Raw genomic sequence first — 8,429 nt, forward strand, 5'->3', positions numbered from 1 at the left:
ATATATATATAGATATATACTATTATAAATATATATATATATATCATCATCATCATAATTTAACATCTGCCATCCATGCTGGCATATATATATATGTAACTTTATCAACTTATTGGCCTTCAATAAATCTTCCAAAATTCTGCAGACATCTAAATTTGAAGAAACCCTTCCAGTCATGCTGATATGGCGAAAACTGATGCAAGAGTAAGGAAGCACAATTGATGAAGTATACATCAATAACAACAACAGCAACAACAACAATAAAAACATGAAACAAACAAAAACTTAACTAAATTAGAGTGAGTATTATATATTGTTACGACCCCACCTCATACAAATGAATTTAATGGGGGTTTTATAAATTTATGATATATATATATATATATATATATATGTATGTATGTATGTATGTATGTATGTAGAGAAGGGAGGAGTAAAGTTGTGAATGTAACTTGATTGAGATGATGTTGATGATAAATATATTTACTGATAAGGAAAATTTAAATTTAAATAGTTAAGCCAGCTCCAAAGAAAATTAGCCCACATTGAGAGAATGAAAAGAATGGAGATAAATCAAGCTTGCTGTGCAAGCATTTTTAAAATCATACCAAAATGGAAAATGGGAGAAAGAGTGAGAGAAGCAAGGAGAAAGAGTGAGTGAGAGAGAGAGAGAAAGGAAGAAAGGAAGAGAAAGAGAGAGGTTATATGTATTTAGAAGTAGAAGAAAAATGTTTATCATTCATTTGTTCATTTTTATGTCTGTTTTTCCATACTAGCATGGATATAGGTAGATATATTGTTGCAGCATTGCTCACGGGTGGGTACTTTTCTAGTTGCTAATTCTTACCTGTTTTTTCTAGTAAGGGATATCTTATACCACACACCTTTGAAGGTGCAAAGCCGATGGATGATATATTGACAGAGTAAATGACAGAAGCATCAATGTTCACAACTGAGCAATTTTCAAAGAATCACACATGTAAACAAATACACATGCATACATGTGTACATGTGGTGGAGAAAAAGTTAACTTTTTTGAGTCACGCCAACTCATAAGGACCGGTGGCCTGGTTTCCATGGCGTATAAATTCCCATCTGGATGGGATGCTGATCTGTCACAGGGTTACTCATTTTTACAAGCTGAGTGGACTGGAGCAAAGTGAAAAGAAGTGTTTTACTTAAGAACACAATGCATCACCCAATCCAGGAATTGAAACCACAATCTTATGATCATGAGTTCAACACCCTAACCACTAAGCCATGTGCCTCCACTTTATGGTGGAAGCCAACTCATGACTGAGTAAGACCACTTCTTAAACATAATAAGTCCATGCAAACATCCTGAGTGTCCCAAAAGTTCCAGCACACAAATTTGTTTTCAGTGAATAAGCTATGTATTGTAGCTGATGTGGCAGGTTTATTTCATGCCAGAGTAAAAAGAAAAGATGAAAAGAAAAAGGGAGTTATACTGACTTGGAGTATGAAGTCTTCAAGTACAGGGACCAAGAAGTTAACAAGATACTCTTTTCCTCTTTTATGCATTTCAGTCATTTGACTGTGGCCATGCTGGAGCACTGCCTTTAGTCAAATAAATCGATCCCAGGACTTATTCTTTGTAAGCCTACTACTTATTCCATTGGTCTTTTTGCTGAACTGCTAAGTTTCAGGAATGTAAATACACCAATATCAGATGTCAAGCGATGGTGAGAGGGGGGGGGGGAACAAACACAAACACAAAGATACACACACATAAATAGATGTACATGTATAAATACACGATGGGCTTCTTTCAGTTTCCGTCTGCCAAATTCACTCACGAGGCTTTGGTTAACCCAAGGTACCACGCAGTGGGACTGAACCCAGAACCATGTGGTCGGGATGCAAGTTTCTTACCACACACCCACGCCTGTACTTATGCATACAGCCACATGTGCACCTATCCACACAGCCACGCTTTCGCCTATACTGCTGGCTATTATTAGAGAGTAGGGAACAGTGACAGCAAAGTTGAGAGCCAACCTTGGAAAGCTTATCTTAACCTGGTTGTGAGGGAAATGCAAAAGCAGGAAATCCTCAATACAATGTGAGATATGAAGAGCAGAAAATAATCTTTTGCACAAAAGCTGCAAAAGCTCCTCTTCCTAAACCAGAGGCAATACCAATTCCATGAAACAATAAGAAATAATATGACACACTGTTATGTTTATAATGTTTGCTGTATCTCAAGGATTACATTGTCTGGTCTCTTTGCTTTTCTTAAGACAGTAAACTGCGAGTTTGAGGAATCTGGCTGCTATGTTAGGAAAGTGGTGTGACTATGTAGAGGCATACAGAGATTTCCCTACTGGCTTCGATCAATGATAACCCTGTACTTGCTGTGGGTTTGTCTCTGTTCAATCCTGATCAAGCAGACTTATGATCAGCTAGGATTGTAACATCTTCTAAGGGATTTGAGTGAAATTTGGCTGCTGCCACTTTGTTTGTTGACCAACCTCATAGAGTCTCCTTCTGATGATCATGATGGTGGAAATGAATTATGTATAATATGAACAATGTGTTTGAAAATATATAAAATGCAACACACTGATATTTCGTGCAGCAGAACTCACAACCTCTCTCACCTTGTCCATAATGAGCTGAGAGACAGAAACATTATGTATGTGTGTGTATGTGGGTAGGGGTAATATAGACACACACACACACACACACACACACACACACACAACACACAAAAATACCCCTATACACACACATATTCAAACACAAATATATATGTGTGCATGTGTATATATATATGTACACACACATACACACACATATACATACATACTATACATATATATAGACATATTTGCTTTTCAACTTCACTTTCTCTTTTCTTTCTCTAGGTACATCCACACACACACACACACCTGTATACTACATAAATATATATACTGAATTCTGTTACACATATCTATACATACGACATACAGGCATATATATATAGATATATATATATATTATATATTTAGTAATATGTATACATATATATTTAATTACGTGTATACATATATCTCTCAATATTGACACATATATGAATATACACATTAACAGATTCACAGGCACACACACACACACACACACACACACACACACACGAACACGCACACACACATACACACACACACGCACACACACACACACACACTCACACACACACACATATATATATATATATATACACACAGAGATGTGTGTTTTTAAGTTAGAATGCAGAATAATCATTCAATTAGTGTCTTGAAGTTGTGGTTGAAAAAGAAAACCATATTCTATCAGTAAATATGTAGTAAGGAATTAAAGAACATAAATAGTGGAACTTGATATTTCTTCCTAAATGTTTTCACTGATTCTTGAGCACAAATCAATATTTTAATAGACCACAGGAAAATATATAAAAAAATGTAATAAAATAAAGCAACCTCCTGTATTAACGAGAAGAGATGAAATTAATTTGATGTCAACATTCTATGAATTTTCAATCAATTACTTTAAATGTGTGTGAGTATGTGTGTGTATACTCATATACATTTACACACACACACATACACACACATATGTATAGAACACATAATTATATATATATATACATATACATGGATGTGTGGTAAGAAGCTTCCGTCTCAACCACATGACTTTGGGTTCAGTCCCACTGTGTGGCACCTTAGTCAAGTGTTTTCTACTATAACCTTGGGCTGACCAAAGCTTTGTGAGTGGATTTTGTAGACAGAACCTGAAAGAAGCCTGTCGTATATATGTATATATATATATATATATGTGTGTGTGTGTCTATGTTTGTCTCCCAGCTATCATTTGACAACTGATGCTGGTGTGTTTATGTTCCTGTAAGTTAGCACTGCAGTAAAAGAGACCGATGGAATAAGAACTAGGTATACAAAGAATAAATCCTGGGGTCGATTTCTTTGACTAAAACTCTTCAAGGCACTTCTGCAGCATGGTCGCAGTCAAGTGACTGAAACAAGTAAAAGAATAAATGCAGATATATATATATATGTAAATGTGTGTGTATGAGTATGTGTGTGTAAAGATATATGCATCCACACTGACACACACACAGGCACAGATACACATATGAATATATATATATATATATATATCCTCCACTTCATCATCATCCTCTTTGTTATCATCATCATTTAACATTCCTCTTCCATGCTCGCATGGGTTGGACAGATTAGCACGATCTGATAAGCCTGAGGACTCTATTGAGTTGCAACCCCTGTTTTGGCATGGTTTCTATTGCTGGACCCCTTCCTAACACCAGCTACTTTACAGAGTGTACTGGGTGCTTTTTGTTCATGACACCTGCACAAGGGAGGTCGCCAAGTAACTCACAAAACAAAGAAAAGACCCCCTCCTCAGCTGAGTGGGGTTGTAATAGAATGATTGTTAGGTGACAGAGAGACAGACGCAGGCATGTTGCTGCAATGGAATAATGGAGACACATGGCTACCATGCATTATATAAGAGTGATTGGAAGCAGCTGGAAAGAAGACCCTGATGGTAGCGACCAGGTGTCTGAGTATACTCTCAAGATGCTGGGGTATACAATATAATTCTTTCATTCTTTCTTTTATTCTTTTACCTTCTTCAGTCATTTGACTGTGGCCATGCTGGACCACCGACTTAAAGGGGTTCTTTTAGTCGAAGAAATTGACCCCAACTTATTCTTTGTCAGCCTAGTATTTATTCTATCGGTCACTTTTGCTTGAACTGCTAAGTTACAGGGATGTAAATGCACTATGATTGGTTGTCAAGTGATGGTGGTGGTGGTGGTGGGGGGACAAACACACACACACACACACATATGACAGGCTTCTTTCAGTTTCCATCTACCAAATCCACTAACAAGGCTTTGGTTGGCTTGAGGCTATAGCAAAAGTCAATTGTGCAAGGTACCATACAGTGGGACTGAACCCAGAATCATGCGGCTGAGAAGCAAGCTTCTTACCACATAGCCACACTTTGTGAACAAATGGTTAGGAAGGGTTTGTGGATAAGTTCATTATTGTGGGAGGAGAGTGACTGATGGTTAGAACTCGTGATAAATGGTTTTCGTTGACACAGGGTTGGGAAGGTGATTGGTATGGTATGGCAGCTCTCACTGCCATACTTCAGTGGGTTTTTTTCTTAGACATAGTTCATTGCACTATTCTGTGGTTCCTCTCTGTGAACTTTGCCTTCCAACCAGAGTTGTGCTAACCAGATGCTGGTTTACTTTAATTTTGAAGTGCCAACACAATTGACATTTTAAAGGACTGTACATCTTGAAACTTAAAACCGTTCAGCATTTTTGGTGACTGAAGCTTCAGCCAGTCTTGTACTCTTTGGAACTCCGGTATCATTAATCTTTTATCTTTTACTTGTTCAAGTCATTGGACTGCAGTCATGTTGGGGTTCCACCTTGAAGAGTTTTGCTCAAACAAATCATTCCCATTATCTTAATGGTTTAGCTTAAATGGTAAAACATTCCAACCGGATATTGGAGGGATGTGAGTTCGATCCTCATAGTTTATCCCTTGTATCTGTACTGTTCAGTATCTATGCGTTGAGTAAACTTTATCTTTCTACTTTTGTTCTGCCATACATTTCAGCGCTTCGGAAACAAGCTTGTTTGTTTACATACAGCATTCCCATTATATATTTTTGAAGCCTGGCATCAATTCTTTTTGTCTCTTTTGCTGAAGATTACTTTAAAACTTTAGCATTCAGATTACTTTATCAAACATGATGCACATTTTAAAAAATTAATCACGTATTATCTTGTAGCTTCAAGATATTGAAGATGCGAATAGTTATCTTTAGAATGACATTGTAAGGTAGATATGAGAGGCTGGATCTGGCCAGTTTAAATGCCAAAGATTTTGAAAGTAATTGAATCACACTGTAAATGCAGGTAGGACACAGTATTGACTTAAAAGCCTTTAATATACTTGGTAGCATATTATGGTTGCAAAACAAAATTAATGTGTCCCTATCAGTAATTAATATGTACACACCAGTTGCCAAGAATGTATTTAACATGTAAAATTGGTCTACCCAATTGTGTCAGACCACTAAATTTAGAGGCCATCTAAGTGCTGTGTTGGTGGATGGTTAATGGGTTGGATGTGGAATTGGTGAAGAAGCAAGAACTCCTGAAATATGCACATACACTCTTTTACCTATTTTCCTGTCTTCATCTGCATTGTTTGCATGGATGTATTCGAAAATGAAACATCATAGCGTTCAGTGACAACTCTAATTTCTATAGAAAATCTGTTGAGATAACTTTAAAAAGTGATATATAAGTTGAATGCCTCAGTTTAAGATAATGAACTATTAATCGACTGTACAGTGTTATACTATACACGGTTTGCAGTAGTCATCAATGTAACTCTGTGGAATGGCAACTACTTACAGTTTGGTTTAATGGACAGTTCAGAGTTAAGTATCTTAATAATGGAAACAGCCAGTGTCAACGTATGATTTACTGACCTTTTGAAATGGCAGTCTGACACCTTGTTGTCTCAATTGGTTGCACATTTCTCTCTCCCTCTCTGCACTTTATCAATCTATCGCTATATATCATACTTACATGTGTGTGAGTGTGTGTACATGTGAGTGATGATGTGCGTGGGTGTGTATGTGTGAGTGTATATGTATATACATATGTATATACACATTTACACACATGTTATATTTGCATTATATGTGTAAACATGTATAAAAATATACACACAAATGTAGATGTATGGCTAAGAAGCTTGCTTCCCAACCATGCGGTCTTGAGTTCAGTCCTACTTTGTGGCACCCCAGTCAAATGTCTTATAATATAGTCCCTGGGTGACTTATTACTTGTGAGTGGATTTAGTCAGTAGTATATTAGTCTTTACTCTTTTACTTGTTTCAGACATTTGACTGTGGCCATGCTGGAGCACTGCCTTTAGTCAAGCAAATCGGACCCTTTTGCCAAACCGCTAAGTTACGGGGGCATGAACACACCAGCTTTAGTTGTCAAGCGATGTTGGGGGGACAAACACAGACACACACACATACATATATATATATATATATTTATATATACACACACACACACATACACACCCACGCATATATATATATATATATATATATATATATATATCTATATATATATATATACACACACACATATATACGACGGGCTTCTTTCAGTTTCCGTCTGCCAAATCCACTCACAACGCGTTGATCGGCCCGAGGCTAAAGTAGAAGACACTTGCCCAAGGTGCAACGCAGTGGGACTGAACCCGGAACCATGTGGTTCATAAGCAAGCTACTTACCACACAACCACTCCTATGCCTATATATATATATATGTACATACATAGTATATATATACATACATATATATATATAAACACATACATACATGCATACATACATAAATACATATATATATATATATACATAAAACATACACACATACATACATGCACACACACGCACACACACTCACACACACACACACACACACACACACACATATATACTAGCAGCTAAACCCGGTTTCACCCAGCCTGTTTGGATAATGTGGCTATGAACGGTTTTGGTTAGGCATAATCTATAACAGCGTTTCTCAACCTTCTCATTTTTGGTCCCCTGTTTAGATTGGAGCCTCGAGCTGTTTGGAGATTTCATCAACTCCCTGTCAGAAAACAGCTTCAGGAGTTGTGAAGAAAGAATTTGTCCATAGTCTGTTTCTGAGAGCTATTCTATTGGACGTCTGTCTAATCATTAAAACATTTATTTAATTATGAACATAGAAAGAAATTATACATTAATCCCAATTTTTGTAAGCAGTTGTATCTGTAATTGGACGTGCATGTGTGTGTGTGAAAGATAGAGTGAATGGGTAAAGTTGTGTGTCATTGACTTACGTCGGCTGGCACGGCAAGTACGAAGCTTTTGAGGTGGCAGATGACTGGGTGATTTGGAAGATGTGAAGAAATGACGTCTTTTCAGTGGAGCGCTTCTTTATAGGCAACATTTCTCGTTTTCCCTTCTGACGCACAAATGTATAGACTTGTGGTCTGCCAACACGGGAGCATACAACGTAATGTTGACCGTGGGAGAACACTTGCTCTGTGAGATTTAAACCAACCATTTGCAATGATTGACCCTGTGCCTTATTTATTGGCATTGCAAAGGAGTGTTTGATAGGAAATTGAAGCTGCTTAAACTTTTAGATCATATCGGAGGGAGGGAGGGACATTGGAGTTATAAGAACATCTTGACCAGGAAGTATTTCCTCCACTCCGGAACTTTCCAGGAAGTAATTCCTGCCCCTCCTCGTACTTTTCCACGAAGTAATTCCTCCAGTTCCACCCGTTTCTCGGAACGTCCCAGGG

This window comes from Octopus bimaculoides, chromosome 10 (assembly GCF_001194135.2).
Source record: "Octopus bimaculoides isolate UCB-OBI-ISO-001 chromosome 10, ASM119413v2, whole genome shotgun sequence".
NCBI classification, from domain to species: Eukaryota; Metazoa; Mollusca; class Cephalopoda; order Octopoda; family Octopodidae; genus Octopus; species Octopus bimaculoides.